A 15916-nucleotide genomic window follows, 5' to 3' on the forward strand; every position below is an offset into this window, starting at 1 on the left:
ACTAGCGAGGGGGTGTGAGCGATGAGGAGCTCCGCCAGATGATTCATGATGAGGTGGTTGCTACCATCCGCGCTGAGATTCCAAAGATGTTCGGGTCTATCAAGACCATATTGATTGAGACTTTTGATGAGCGGTATGTTGCTCTTACTTATGCTGTTGTTGCTGCAGCAACTGCAGCCGTTGCTGCTGCCAGGCCGCAGGGGGGTGACATGTTGCTATACCGAGAGTTCAGCAACACGAAACCACCATAGTTTGATGGGACTCAGGATCCGATAGCCCGATGAGGTGGATCTCTGACATTGAGGGGTGCTTCTACACGTGTTCATGTCCGGAGCATCTGAGAGTTTGGTTTGCGCTGAACCAGCTTCGCTTGGGGGCGAAGGACTGGTGGAAGTTTGTGATAGCGCACTATTCTTCTGTAGAGCTTGCTGCGGTGACCTGGGAGAGGTTCACCGCTATGTTTCGTGATGAGTACGTTCCCTCGGTGGAAAGGGAGCGTTTGGCCCAGGAGTTCTTGACCCTCAAGCAGGGTACTGAGTCTATTATTGTGATCACTAGGATGTTCCATGAGAGGGCGATGTTCTGCCCTGAGCATGTGTCTACCGAGCAGGCATATATGAGTCGGTATCTGAGTATTCTGAGAAGGGATATACGAGAGTTCGTGGCGAACTCGACGTACCGGACATTTGCTGAGCTACAAGCAAATGCCCGGAAGAGGGAGAATGAGCTCGAGACTCAGGCCAGGGAGGAGGCGGAGTCTCAGGGGAGGGATCAGCGACCGGCACAGTCCCAGCCGGCTGCCAAGCGGGCTAAGCCCGCCGATTCGAGATCAGGGAACCAGAAGGGCCGCACTTGTGGCAAGTGCGGAAAGAGTCATGAGGGGGTGTGCATAGCAGGGTCTTGCTACAAGTGTGGCAAGGAGGGGCACATGGCCAAGGATTGCCCCAAGGGGTTTGCAGTTTGTTTTCACTGCAACCAGATTGGACACCGGAAGGCCGAGTTTCCGCAGTTACAAGGGTCATCTTAGGGAGCTTCTCAGGGATCTGTTCCTACTGTTGTTCGAGCTACGGAGAGTCGGCCGGTGAAGGTCGAGGCGCCAAAGGCTCGCGGGAGAGCCTTCTAGTTGACAACGAAGGAGGTCCGCGCAATGCCAGATGTTGTGGCTGGTATGTATTCTTTCATCTGTTTATTTTGAGTTGTGGTGTTATGCTTATATTGTGATATGCGTAGGTACATTTCTTGTGTGTTCTGTACCTGCTTTGGTGTTATTTGACTCGAGTGCGAGTCGGTCTTTTGTGTTGTTAGCCTTTAGTCAGCACATCAGTACTCGTCGAGAGGCGTTAAGTCGACCTTTGCGAGTTTCCATAGCTGACGAGAGAGTAGTGTATGCCACTGATGTGATTCGAGGATGTGTACTCGAGATCTTCGGCGTTGAGTTTCCGATTGATTTGGTCTCGATTTCTATGGGAGATGTCTGTGTCATCGTGGGCATGGACTGGTTAAGCAGATTTGGAGCGATTATCGACTGCGAGTAACAGCTGGTGACCATACGAGACCCTACTGGGGGAGTTCTTATGGTTTATGGCGAGGGTACCCGTTCTGGGTCGGCATTTTGTTCAGCCGCGAGAGCGAGCCAGAGTCTATAGCAGGGATGTAGTGGGTTTGTGGCTTATGTGGTGGATACAAGGGTAGGTGTAGAGAGACCAAGGCCGGTCGATGAGGTCTCGATAGTTCGTGAGTGCCCAAATTTTTTCCCCGAGAAGTTGTCGGGTGTGCCTCCCGAGAGGCAGGTGGAGTTCCGTATCGATTTGGTTCCGGGGGCAGCGCCTATCGCCAAGGCACCCTATCACCTTGCACCTCCAGAGATGCAGGAGTTATCCTCGCAGCTTCGGGAGCTGCTGGGAAAGGGGTTTATACGGCCGAGTAGCTCGCTGTGGGGAGCGCCGATCCTTTTTGGCAAGAAAAAGGATGGTTTACACCGGATGTGCATTGATTACCGGGAGTTGAACAAGCTGACGGTCAAGAACCGTTACCCTTACCGAGGATCGACGATTTGTTCAATCAGTTGCAAGGAGTGTCTTGGTTCTCCAAGATTGATTTGAGGTCTGGATATCATCAAATGAGGGTGCGTTATGAGGATATCCAGAAGACAGCGTTCAGGACTCGTTGTAGGCATTACGAGTTCGTGGTGATGCCTTTCGGGCTCACCAATGCACCGGCGGCGTTCATGGATCTCATGAACAGGGTGTGCAGGCCGATGTTGGATCGTTAGGTGATCGTGTTCATTGATGATATATTGGTGTATTCGAGATCCAGAGAGCAGCATGAGGAGCATTTAAGGGAGATCCTCGGAGTTCTGAGATCGGAGAGGCTTTACGCCAAAATTCTCCAAGTGCGATTTCTGGTTACGAGAGGTCCAGTTTCTGGGACACCTCGTCAACCAGAATGGGATATTGGTCAATCCGGCCAAGATTGAGGCGGTGATGAGTTGGGAGTTTCCAAGATCCCCTTCGGAGATCAGGAGTTTCCTGGGGTTGGCTGGTTATTATCGGAGATTCATCCAGGATTTCTCCAGGATTGTTGTTCCTCTCACCGGACTGACCCGGAAGGGCGTGACTTTCAGTTGGGGCCCGGAGCAACAGACCTCATTCGAGACACTTCACCAGAGATTGTGTGAAGCCCCAGTGTTGGCCCTTCCGAAGGGAATGGAGGACTTTGTGGTATATTGTGACGCGTCGATATCGGGAATGGGTGCGGTGCTGATGCAGAGAGGGCATGTGATAGCATACGCATCGAGGCAGCTGAAGCCTCATGAGATGAGGTATCCTACTCACGATCTGGAGTTGGGGGTTGTGGTGTTCGCCCTCAATATTTGGCATCACTATTTATATGGGGTTCGGTGTACCATATACACGGACCACAAGAGCTTGAAGTATCTGATGGATCAGCCCAACCTGAACATGCGTCAGAGGAGATGGTTGGACATGGTAAAGGATTATGAGTGTGAGATCCTGTCCCACACGAGAAAGGCTAACGTGGTAGCCGATGCCTTGAGTCGCAGGGCAGAGAGTGCCCCTTTGCGAGATGTTTGTCTGAGGTTGACTGTGATGACTCCGGTGTTGGACACCATACGGGTGGCACAGGTAGAGGCCATGAGATTGAAGAACCGCAAGCGAGAGCGGGTGATCGGACAGATATCTGAGTCCATTGCCGATAGTCGGGGGCTTATGACTTTCCAGGGCCGGATTTGGGTGCCATTTGAGGGCGGGGCATGTGCCATTTTGATGGAGGAGGCACACAGGTCGAGGTTTTCGATCCATCCCGGGGCCACTAAGATGTATTTGGACCTGAAAAGAGACTATCGGTGGCCCTTTATGAAGAGGGATGTGGCATGGTTTGTAGAGAGGTGCTTGACCTATCGCAGGGTTAAGGCCGAGCACCAATGTCCACATGGCAAGTTGCAGCCACTTGGGGTTCCCCAGTGGAAGTGGGAACAGATTTCCATGGATTTTATCACCAAATTGTCGAGGACTGCGAGAGGCGTCGATGCAATTTGGGTGATCGTCGACCAGCTGACAAAGAGCACTCATTTTCTTGCTATTAGTGAGAGCTCTTCTGTAGAGAGGCTGGCAGAGGTGTATGTGAGAAAGGTGGTATCGCGGCATGGTGTATCGATCTCGACTGTGTCAGATCGAGATGTGTGTTTCACTTCCAGGTTCTGGAGGAAGTTCCATGAGGAGTTGAGTACTAGGCTGCATTTCAGTACCGCTTACCACCCACAGATGGACGGACAGAGTGAGCGGACGATTCAGACGCTCGAGGACATGCTTCGGGCATGTGTGTTTTACTTCGGAGGGAGTTGGGACACGTATCTGCCTTTGGCTGAGTTTTCCTATAACAACAGCCACCATTCAAGCATTGGTATGCCTCCCTTTGAGTTGTTGTATGGGTGGAGGTTTCAGACTCCCATCTATTGGGGAGAGGTAGGGCAGCACTGAGATAGTGCTTCAGACGACAGAGCAGATACAGCAGGTTAGACAGAGGTTGCTGACGACCCATAGTCGCCAGAAGATTTACGCGGATAGGCGTCGATCCGAGCTCGAGTTTCAGGTTGGAGATTTTGTACTTCTGAAAGTGTCTCCTTGGAAAGGAGTGATCCGATTCAGGAAGAGGGGCAAGTTGGGGCCCCGGTACAATGGACCGTTCAGGGTGATCGCGAGGGTGGGCAGGGTAGCATATCGATTGGAGCTACCTGCAGAGTTGAGCCAGATTCATGATACCTTCCACGTGTCTCAGCTGAGGAAGTGTATAGCTGACGAGTCGACAGTGGTGCCGTTGGAGGATATCCAGGTGGACACAAGGCTGAATTATGTTGAGAGATCGATCACAATCTTGGACCGGAAGGTCAAGGTTCTGAGGAACAAGCAGGTGCCTCTGGTTCAGGTCCAGTGGCAGCATCGGAAGGGGTCCGAGCTGAATTAGGAGACGGAGTCAGAGATGCTGGAGCAGCATCCGGAGTTGTTTTCGGCATGAGACTTCGAGGGAGAAGTCTGGTTCTAGTGGGGAGAATTGTAACATCCCGAAATCCAGGTAAAGCTATTTAACCCTTCCATTTTGTCAAGCTGTCAAGATTGGTCCCTTGAGAGAGTTCTTGTAGCAAATGAGTATGTTGGGCGTACTGGGGAGTACGTTGAGCGTACTCATGCGCTTAATTTGGACGCGGACTCACCTGGGTACGTTGGGCGTACCTAGGGTTACGCTGGGCGTAACGGGTTCAGATGCAAACCCTAAATGTTTGGCTTGTGTACTATTTAAAGGATGTTAAGGCTCATTTCTCAGCCTCCATATCAAAGAGTGAAACCCTAAGAGAGAGCCTTCCATCGTCCTTAGCTTGAGTGTGTGTGTGTGTGTGTTTTGGAGCTAAAAGTTTCTTGGTGTGTTAGTGAAGAAGAAGGAGAAGATCATATGGAGGCTAAGGCTTGAAGTGCAAGTTTGGATCTGAGATCTTTAGAGAAAAGAGCTTCATCTAGAGGTATAAAGTTCAAAACTTTCCTCTTTATTTGGTTTGATGTTGCATGGACCATTTCTAGGGTTAAAAGTCCCAAAGGTGGAGACTTTATGAGTGTAATGTACTCCATGGACCTAGATCTGTCCCATTTCAGTGGTATTTGTGTTATAGATCCATAAAGTTTCCATCTTGGTCATTGTTATGAGGTCATGCTTGAGTTATGACCTTTCTAGATTTGGGAAATGGAATGTTATGGGTGTTAGTGACTTGTCCAGCCATGCAAAGGCTTAAAGTCACAAACTTTATGGATTAAGAGGCTTAGAAATGGTCAGATCTAGAAGTTGGACGTGGGTCTTAACTGTTTAAGACCTCAAGAGCTTAGATTCTGAAACTGGGAGTTACACGGGGCGTAATCCCAGTACGCATGGCGTAAGGGGTTACACACCCTGTTTCTGTGATGATGCCGGGTACGCCCAACGTACATGTTTGGTATACGCAGCGTAACCCGGAGAGTTGACTTGTGTTGACTTTTAGGGTTTGGTTAACTTTAGAGTCTTTGAGCCATGAGAGGGGTAAAATGGTCTTTTACACTTCTGAGAGTACTAAGAGAGGGGAAGTCTAGCCTTGAGAGATGTATTGATTTAGAGTGTTGATTTCATATGATTAGGCGGAGGCTAGACCAGATTTTACAGAGTTCGAGATTACCGAGTTACCCGAGGTGAGTCTTCTCACTATACTTTACCTAGAGTGGTAATTAGAGTTATGTGACATAGTATTTGTATGTTTTTGCATGATGAGATTTCTGTGTGATTTATGCTATGTATGTTACAGAGTTTACAGAGTTAGGACCGTAAGGTCCACAGAGTTAGGGCCAGAGGGCCCACAGAGTTATGGGACCGGAGGGTCCCACTGAGACCAGAGGGCCAAACAGAGTTATAGCCTCGAGTGGCTAAAATGTGTTGTGTGTGGTATTTTGGGGAACTCACTAAGAATTTATGCTTACAGTGTTATGTTATGTGTTTCAAGTACCAATGAGGATCGCGGGAAGGCGTCGGCTTGATCAGTACGCACTTAAGGAGCTTTTACATATTATGATCTTGGGATGTGATGTTATGAATTGATTATGTGATACAATGATATTTTTATAACAATTATGAAAGAAAGTGTGGTTTTAAAATGTGAAAAAATATTTGAAAATTTGGGTGTTACAGTTTTTTTTGAATTATAATGTGTTTTGAGTGTTTATGGTATGATCGATTTCAGTGAAGAAGATGATAGTGAAGCAAGGAGTTTCTTGTTTTTTAAATTACGCACCTACGGGAGTGCAATTTTCATGGTGAAATATTGCTTCCGGAACATTGCTTTTGAAGTTAAAATTACATATTTGACATTTAAAAGTCAAACTTGAAGTTTCTTTTTTTTTAATATATTTGACATTTAAAAGTCAAACTTGAAGTTTCTTTTGGACGACATAAGTCAAATTCGGAGTTCCTGATTTTGAAATATAGCTTCCATATAGTTTGATCATTAACATGTTTGTAGGTTTAATCCACAATTATTAAAAGGTATTTGGTAAAATATAACTGAGAAAATGAAAAATTAGAAATATAAAAATGCTTAATGTAAGAAATTAATATTTCAATCATAATGAAAATATCCTAAAAGAATGTCTGGTTGAAAACGATAAACATGGTTAAAAATTTTATTTCCATTCCACTGTTTAATAAAACCAAACAAGAGAATTGATTATCGGGTAAGTCTCTTCGGTGAATTCTTAGTTGTACCAAACAAAGGAATCATTTCTCTTTCCCCATCATAATTCTCTTTCTCTACATTTCCATTTCTTGCTTCAATTCCTTTTCTCTGTACCAAACACCCCCTTAGTAGTGAGCGGGTTTTATCTTCAGGTTAGTAATGGACCTAGGTGTGGGGTGTTTACCATACGAGTTAGTGATGGACCCATGTGTAGGGTGTCTACATTACGGGCTAGTGATAGAACCACGGCTAGAATAGGAATAATTAATATTTATCTAATATTAAAAGATAAATAACAATGGTAAACCTTAAAAATACTCTAGTGATGTATATGATGTGTGTGATGTATGTGTGGTATGTGATGCATGTGATGTATACGATGATATGCTATGTGTGTTTTCCAAACATTATACTTATGGTTGACACACTTAGCATTTGTTGACACTTGTTTCTTTGCTTGGAATTTTGCCTTGCATTGGTACAGGTAGCATGATTTGATCGCATGGTGAGGATACGAGGGCTTTTGGGTAGTTATATGCCATTTTATGTCTTAGTATTGGTACCATTTGGACATATCGTTGAGTTTTCATAACACTTCTTTTTGACAACATGTTTTGAATTGGTTTATGAACTTTAATCTTGATGAATGTTGTTGGTAATAAAAGTAACATTGGTGTGTTTTCATTAAATTAAAAATAAGACTTCCGCTAACGTATTCTGTTAAATAAATGTTTTAAAAATAAAAAAATGAGTGAAAATCATGATGTTACATAGTAAAAGGATCTATGTACTATCGTACCTTAATAGATAATGACACGAGGAATGTGTTGGTTTACTTACTACATCATAAATTGAAGTCTTCATCATATGCAAGAAGTGGAAGGTAGCTATAAATAATGGATTAAACTACAAATTTGGTCCATATAGTTTGTGAAAAAGTGTGGATAGGTCCAAAAGATTTTCAACTTGCACCACCCGCCCAAAATGAGATTTTTTATGTGGTCTTGGTCCCTCAAAAACTTGAAAAGAATATTTTACCTTTTTAATTTTTTTACACTTATTTAATATTTGTCTAAGTACTTTTTAAATCAAAATAAAAAACTCTCTCTACTCTCTCTCTCTCTCTCTCTCTCTCTCCGTGTGTGTGTGTATATATATATATATATATATATATATATATATACATACACACACATAAATACCTACAAATCAAACACAAATACATAAAAAAGAGATTTATAAACACGTAGTGTAACACTCGTTTTCTAGAATGGATCAGTTGGTAACCTAAATGAGTCAAAGATAAGGGTGTTGAGGAAAAACTCATGCCACGATGTGATGCATGGATGACCACGACGTGAAATGGCTTTTTATGTGCACGTATCCTGATGGACACCACGATGTGGCATAAAGTATCCCACGACGTGGTGGCTGTTGCCCAAGCCCATGATGTTTTAGGGTTTCTCCCATATTTAAGCATCTTAATTCATGGATTAGGTCTTCTCCATCAGCCTCCATCTCCCTATTTTGAATCTCTAGCCTCTATGAATAATTGATATATTTTTTGCTTAATTGAACAGCTTGTTCTTGGATTTTTGTGAAGCTTGAAAAATGGGGAACTTCATATTGGTGCTTGGAAGAAAGGAGCTAGTTGGGATCCATCACCATCTTCTGATTTTATCTTCTGATTTTTTAGTTACTGAAGGTATAAAGTTTATACCTTGACCTTTGATCTTCTTGTTTCAAATTTGAGTTAATTTTGCATGGTTTAGGTCCCTTCTATGGACTCTCTTGGAATTTGAGGAACTATAGAGCTTGATGTGGCTCTCAAATGTTCATTAGGTTTCTATGAATGAGATACCTTAGGGTTGACTGTAGTTTAAGTTAGATATCATGAGAAATCTTCGTCTAAAGCCTCTCTACCTATTCTTGTTTGACTAAGGCTTTCAGGTGGGATCATTTGTTCGAATGTCTATCTGGCTCCCGACTATATGAGCCTATGTATTCATGAGGCGGTCGTCATTATTAGAATTGGCCCAGGTATGGATATCGTTCCGGAAAGAGTTCGATGATTATACGAAGACTAAAATTCGATAGTAGTATTGGCTTAGAGCCAGTGGCAGAGTACAGTAGATGACTCATATGATTGTTATGTATATATATATATATGGATAGGTGGTTTAGTTGTTCGATGCTAGAGCCAATGACTTTGCTTGTATGCATTGTATGTATGGTGGAATATGTGGTATGCTAGGGAACTCACTAAGCTTTATGCTTATAGTTATGTATAAAATGTTTTACAGGACAATCGTGAAAAGAGCTCGGCGCGACTGCGCACACACATGAGATATATTTGATTCCACGATTTTTATATTCAACTCTGATAATATATGGTTTCAATTACACAAATGTCACTCAATGGTTTTTGGAATAAAGGTTTTAATTGGCTAATCTGTTTAATAAAGGAAAATCTCCTTGTAACTTTTGGGACGTTACAAGTTGGTATTAGAGCCTTGGTTTGAGGGATTCGGATGCACCTTGTGGTGTGTCTGAACTCAAACTGAGGATTGAGATATTTTCTAAACAAGTTTTTGAAAGAAAATACTATTTATTCAAGAAAATGACTTCCTAAAAAGGTTTTATAATAATTGGAGGATGCGATGTGTCTAGTGAGCCAGAGCTCAGAAAATAAGTGATTCCCAATATGGTCAAATGTTTTCATGAGTGGATCTAGTTGAGAAGATGATGGAGGTTTTAAGAGTTTGTTTGTTCACCATTGATTCCGATGAAGGTATTAGAGGCCTCTATTTGGTTCTTGTCAAATTATATTTTTAGCCTCTGATGATGATGACAAATGATAGGAAAGGGGGCTGATAAGGATTAAGATATACATGTTGGGAGCAACAAAGGTGGTGGTAGAAAAGGTTTAAGAACACATGTTTCATGGATATCATCTTCGACAATGATGATAAAGAGTCGATTGAGTGTAATCATGAGAAAGTTGTCGATGAAGAGGGAGGGAATTGACATAGTTAAAGGGTGAAGTACATATCACCAAGAAGGGAGATAGTGACAACGTTAGTTAAGATTTATTGACAGGAATAGTGAGAGAGAGAGAGAGAGAGAGAGAGAGAGAACAATTGAGTCTATTTGTTAAAGAGAAGACATGGTTGCAAAGGATCCTAGAAATATGTTCACCAAGACATTTACAATGGAGTAAAAAATGTCATATATAGCCTCAACTAGCCTTCCACGAAATTAAGGCGAAGGCGTAGACTAGAGATGATTCAGGGTTACATCTTAGATGTAGAAAAAAATGTCATTTTCCCTACTCGGATCCGAACTCAATCATTAACTGGAGATTAGGACATAGTGAATGGAAGATACCTGAATTTTCCCGTCACCCATAAATATTTGATTGAAGATATTTCATAAGAACAGGATACAAAGTAACTTCTGAAGATTGAAAGAGAGGCAATCACAGTTTATTGTTGGTCTTGTTGCACTTTTTCAAGTTGATGACGGATAAATTGCTAGGCATTGTTTTGCTTGTTAACGAAAAAGCGAATAGAATAATGCCATTTCTTGATCGGAAAAATAGGCTCAAGTATAATAATCTGTCACTACGATTTTGACTAGGCATATTTTTATACTTCTAGTTGACTTCTTTCTGCGAGATACCCTAGTTAGAACAATGAATTTAAGGCAAGAGATGTATGCAAGCCAATTGCTAGAAATCTCAAATGCTAATAACCCGCCAGTCGGATCAAGCAACAAATGATAGAGTAGAGGGACCAGCTCAATCGACTGATCAGTGATCCTTGGGCCCACCTAACATTGATGTCCTTAAAATGAAATAGGGAATTGGTTGATCGGAAAGCTCTTGAAGGAGTAGGGCCTTCCATACAATTTTGAGGAAACATACCAAAAACTAAACCGTAATTTAGTAGAACACATGCTTGAAGTATGGAAATTGTGTGCCCTCAATGCCATTGAAGAAAAAAGAAACGAGGTTACTCAAGTGGGGTGCAGAAATTAGTTACAATTGACAATACCTGTAACATCTAGAAAAGGTTTCTATCATAATATATTATATGAGCACCCGAGGCTTTGTAAAAGATTTATTTATTTATTGCCTCAAAACATGACCGTTGAGCTAACAGGTCGGGCTATAATGGGCTATATCGGACCTATTAGAAAAACTAATCGTGATAAAACTTTTAGGAAGACTAGGAGATTAAGGTAATTATAATAACATTTTCACATCAAAGGGAATGCTTGAATACCTTGTAATATTAGCTTTGTGCTAGCTTTGTTTTAATAAAATATCTTGCTGTTATAAAACAAATTATTAACATTTTTCTTACATCAAAATCTTCGGAAGTCAAATTTTTGATAAATGAAAATGAAACTAAAAAAAAACAAATAAGGACAAGGAGAATCTCAATTCTAGATTGAGCCATTGGCCAAATTTTCATCAAAGTACTCTCTTTTTGGGAAGTGGTGTAGTAATTGAAAAGCAGTTTGTGTGTTAAATCGGTACACATTCGTGCAGGATACAGCCCCGTTAGTTCAGGGGTACTGTCCTGTCAATGTTCCCTGTCTTTTTCGTTTGGATGCTTTGAGCAAGCTGAGCATAATGGGTAATCTAAAAAGATATCAATCATTTACTCATCTCATAACTCTAAAAATCAATCAAAATTATAATCATAAGGGCTATGAAATTTTAACATCCTAAAACGGAACAAATAATAGTGTAAATCTTTTTCTTGCTCTACTTTATAATTATTACAATCTTGTTAAGATTTTTCTTGTTCCAGTTTGTATCTATCCTAACTCATTAGGATTTTCTTGCTCTAGTTTATATAAAAACAAAGGTAACAAACCCCCATGAATCATATTATAACGGGATAAAAAAAATGCAACAGTTTATATCTATAATAATTCATCGATCAATTTAATATCAACAAGAGCTCAAATGAACGTCGATCACAAGCCGAGTTCTGTGATGGAATCTAAAATGCAACAGTCCAAACGAATTTTGCTATCTCAACTCTCATTTTCAACTTTATATTAGTTATAGAACTCGTGCAAAAGCTTATCATGTTCTCCTTTACCCTGAATATGACATAACACTCCCCTTATTGGCCGAAAAAAAAAAAACAAGTGCAAACCCGTGAATTTTTTGGGATGCATAAACTGGAAATTATAAGAGTGATACCGAAAGAAAAGGGAAAACAGAAGAAATTACGGCTAAAATTGGATTGTTGAGATACTTTTTAGCTTTTTAAATATCAACAATATCTTGATCAGTAAGGAGAAGGGCTTATCTCTCTCGATAATTTCTTGCATGATTTGAGTGTAGCATGTGGACCCATAAATGTTAATGTATTGGTATAGCTGCATCATGTTCCTGGTCAATTTCTCTTTTTTTATGTTTTTTCTTTTTGAACTTTTTAAAAGACACACCACTACAAATTTTCCTTTGCTTTGAGACACTCTTAAAGACTAAGAGATGCATACTATTTTAATTGGCTACATGAGTACCTTTATACCCTAAACTCTCATAAGGGTAAGACAACGCATTAAACAAGCAAAATATAAAAGTAGAGCAACACAAGAAAAGAAAAGGAGCATGGCATTTGATCAAATTGAGGACAAGACAAGAAAGATCGGTAGATCGGTCTTTATCTGTCCAATGATACTTTTGACCATTTGGTCCAATCAATACGTGTTAGGAGGATGGCATATCACTCCAAGTTCTACTTGTTGATGCAACTTTTAGTTCTTATCATTATTGATTTAGTGGAACATAGTTAATTTGTGTATAATATGTTTTTCATAGTAATGCATAATAGTTGCTAACACTTTCTAGTCAACCTTTGTTATAAATATTGGCTCAAGGGACCATGAGAAACAGTTGTCTAGCTACTTGGTTACATAAATTAACCATACTTAGGAGACGATATTATCTGATAATATATCACATAATAACTCATGGGCTTTAGCATTGCAAATTAAATATAAAAGGGTTGCTTTTTTTTATAGAAAAGCTAATCATTCGCTATCAAGGATTAATTTAATAAATAATGGCCAAGAAAGACCTACTTTTACCATAATGTGCCACTGATTGGTGGCTAACTGCGTCACACACAGAGCTGCGAGTCCTGAAAAGCAAGAAACAGTAGAGAGGGATATATTTAGTTTAATACTCTTACCTTTCCATAAGAAATAGCTTTTTCATCAAAAAGTTACGAATTTAGAAATTATTGTATCCTATTGATTTCTAAATTAGCACAAACTCATCAGTTTTTGAGGGAAATGATAAACAAAGAAGATACACATACCTTATCAGATTGTCTCTTAAACCTGCACTTCCCACTAAAGCTTAGTAAGGATGTTCTTGGTTTAGACTCGAAACTTATAAGCCCGCATATTTATTGCGGTTTGTGTAGTTTGATAAACATTGTATGTAGTTTGATAAACAACGTGCCCTTCGATTACAACAAGAGAAAACGACGAGTATGAAGGTAGAACAACTCGTCTGCTAGAGGTCACACACACAGGGTCGTGTGCCTCTGATCTTGTCATTAGGGTTGGGAAAGAAGCCACAGTCGGCGGCAATCGGTTGGATTCCAGTCAACTAGGAAGAAACCCGGTGGGTTTAGGTTAAGTACGGGAGGGCATCATATTATGTAATGTTTAATTTGACTAATTTGTAGGCTGATTTTTCCCCTAAGTAATCTAATGTGTAATTCCAATTATACTAATTTTTTTTTTTTGTATTTTTGTTCCATTTTAATCTAATTTATTCATTTAATAATTTTACGGTTATAAATTTTGTTCAATGACTTGGTTAGATGGTGTTGGTTTTATATATATATATATATATATATATATATATATATATATATATATATATATATATATATATATATATATATATATATATATATATATATATATATAAACAAACAAACATACATACATACATACATACATACATGATGAATATGTAAACGAAGTTTCAGTTGTTGGGGCTCATGTTTAGTCTCGCCTCTGTATTTGAGCGCCAGGTTGTTTGCATCGGCGGTTGGCCATAGATCGGTTTTCCAGTTATCAGAGAGACGGTGAGAAAATGGGGAGGTACCCGCAGGATCAAATCTTTAAGGGTTTTGTGAACGTAGGTGTCAAATGGGGCGGCCTTGTCTGCCTGGAAGTCAAACATGATCGTATAACTATCAATATATGGACGAAGGAGTTATCTATTCTTGAGGTAGGCTTGTCGCGATGTTCTAGTGTGAGCTATTTGTCGAATTACGTATTCTTTTTCCGAATGCATTGAATCAGCAGTTAGGTTTGAAGAAGTGACCATGCAGAGCATTATTATAGTGTTGCAACAAACACGGTTTTGACCTTTGGGAGTTTTCGCTCAGTTTTGGCATGCGTGCGAGGTCTGGGAAGCCTGGTGAATGTTGTTGCAAGTTCCAACAATTCAGTATGTCAGCGACTTGTATAGAAGGTAGTAGACTTGGGAAGAACCCACAAGGGTTCGGAGGGTGTTTAAGAGTAATATGTAAGGATAGATTTTGAGGACAAAATCAAATTTAAGTGGGGATAGTTGTAGCACTCATTTCCTAGAATGGATCAGTTAATGATGTAAAGGAGTCAAAGGTATTGTTTTTTAGGAAAACCAAATGTCATGACGTGACATATGGAGTGTCACGATATGGCCTGCAAGATGAAGAACATGTTTGTCTCGGACGGACTCCACAACATGATATGAAGGGTGTCATGACGTGGCGGCTGTTTTAGCCCAAGCCGATAATTTTTAGGGTTTTCTCCAAATTTAAGCCCCTAAACTCAAGGTTTAGGTCATCCTCCTCAGCCTCCAACCCTTTCAACAAAACCCTAGCATCCATTGTTGAAAACCTTGAGCCATTGTTGGTGTTTTGGTGTTTTAAAGGAGAAGGAGGCACGCTTGGTGTATAGATCTAGCTTGCAAGCCCCATCATCATCTTCTATCTTATACTATAGACCCTTGTAAGTGTTCAAGATCCAAGATTTATTGTTCTATGTTTCTAGATATACGTTTTTGTCCTTTTCTTTCAAGGATGAGCTACTTGGAATGGTGGGATTTCATAAAGTTAGCAAATTTATGGGTCTTTAAGGCCCCGTAATGAACATAAGTTTCAAATATGAGGTTTGTTGGTGTTTTGAGCCCCATGCATGAGATTCTTACTCCATTTTTTACCTAGCTTATGCTCTAGACTTGCATTGTACATGCATGGATGAAAAGCATCAATGTTTAGATGGTATTGGATGTTAGGAAGCCTTGTGGAAGGAAAGGGTGTATGGCTTAATGGATTGAGAGAAGAATCCATTATGTTGAGAAAGCCTAGTTTCCATGATGTTGCAATCTGCTCGTCACGATGTGGCAACTGGGGGTTTCTCGACTGTTTTGGACGGACTCTATCACGAAGTGATGGCATGACCATTACGACGTGATGGTGGCTTTGACTGTGACTGAGTTGTTCATAATTAAATTTTTGGATCGGAATTGAGTTCGTTAGCCACGACGTGGCCATGGACTGGCCACGACGTGGAAGGCAGCTGATGATGATTTTGACCGTTGAATTTTTTACTTTTGTTGACTTTTAGGAAAATTGCTAATCTTTGAGTATGGGTGAAATTTGGACCTTAGATAATTTGATATGTGTGTTGTAGCACCGGTTTCCAAAATTTTCAAGCTATGATTATTCTACTGCGAGAGTGATGTGAGTCTTCTCACTATATTATATAGGACGTTAGTTGCCTTTGTAATACTTGCATGGAATACCAAGATGTGGCTCCTGACATATGTATGAAAGATCGGGATCTAACTCTTGGCAATTTTATGTAAGACCCAACATTTGTTTGTAGGATGTTAGTTGTATGTGTGATGCTTGCATGGAATACCATGATATGGCTCCTAGCACATGTATGTAAGACCAAGATTTGGCTCCCTGCGTTGTAAGGAAAGAGCATGATTTGGCTTATGGAAGATAGTGACTGTAAGACTATGATTCGGCCCATAGGATTCATTATCTTATGTATGATATGTGGTATTTTAGGGAACTCACTAAGATTTGTGTTTGCAATTTATGTTTAAAA

General features: G+C 40.7%; 1 long non-coding RNA gene across 1 annotated transcript; it reads right to left on the minus strand.

Moving 5' to 3' along the window:
• Positions 1-12678: 12678 nt before the first annotated feature.
• Positions 12679-13486, minus strand: LOC145100776 (uncharacterized). Its single transcript, XR_013705246.1, has 2 exons — positions 13111-13486; positions 12679-12930 (listed from the first exon to the last, which is right to left on the minus strand). It is a non-coding gene; the product is annotated as an uncharacterized LOC145100776 (long non-coding RNA).
• Between the last annotated feature and the right edge of the window lie 2430 nt (positions 13487-15916).

This window comes from Lactuca serriola, chromosome 4 (genome assembly GCF_051521515.1).
Source record: "Lactuca serriola cultivar US96UC23 chromosome 4, Lser_US96UC23_V15, whole genome shotgun sequence".
NCBI classification, from domain to species: Eukaryota; Viridiplantae; Streptophyta; class Magnoliopsida; order Asterales; family Asteraceae; genus Lactuca; species Lactuca serriola.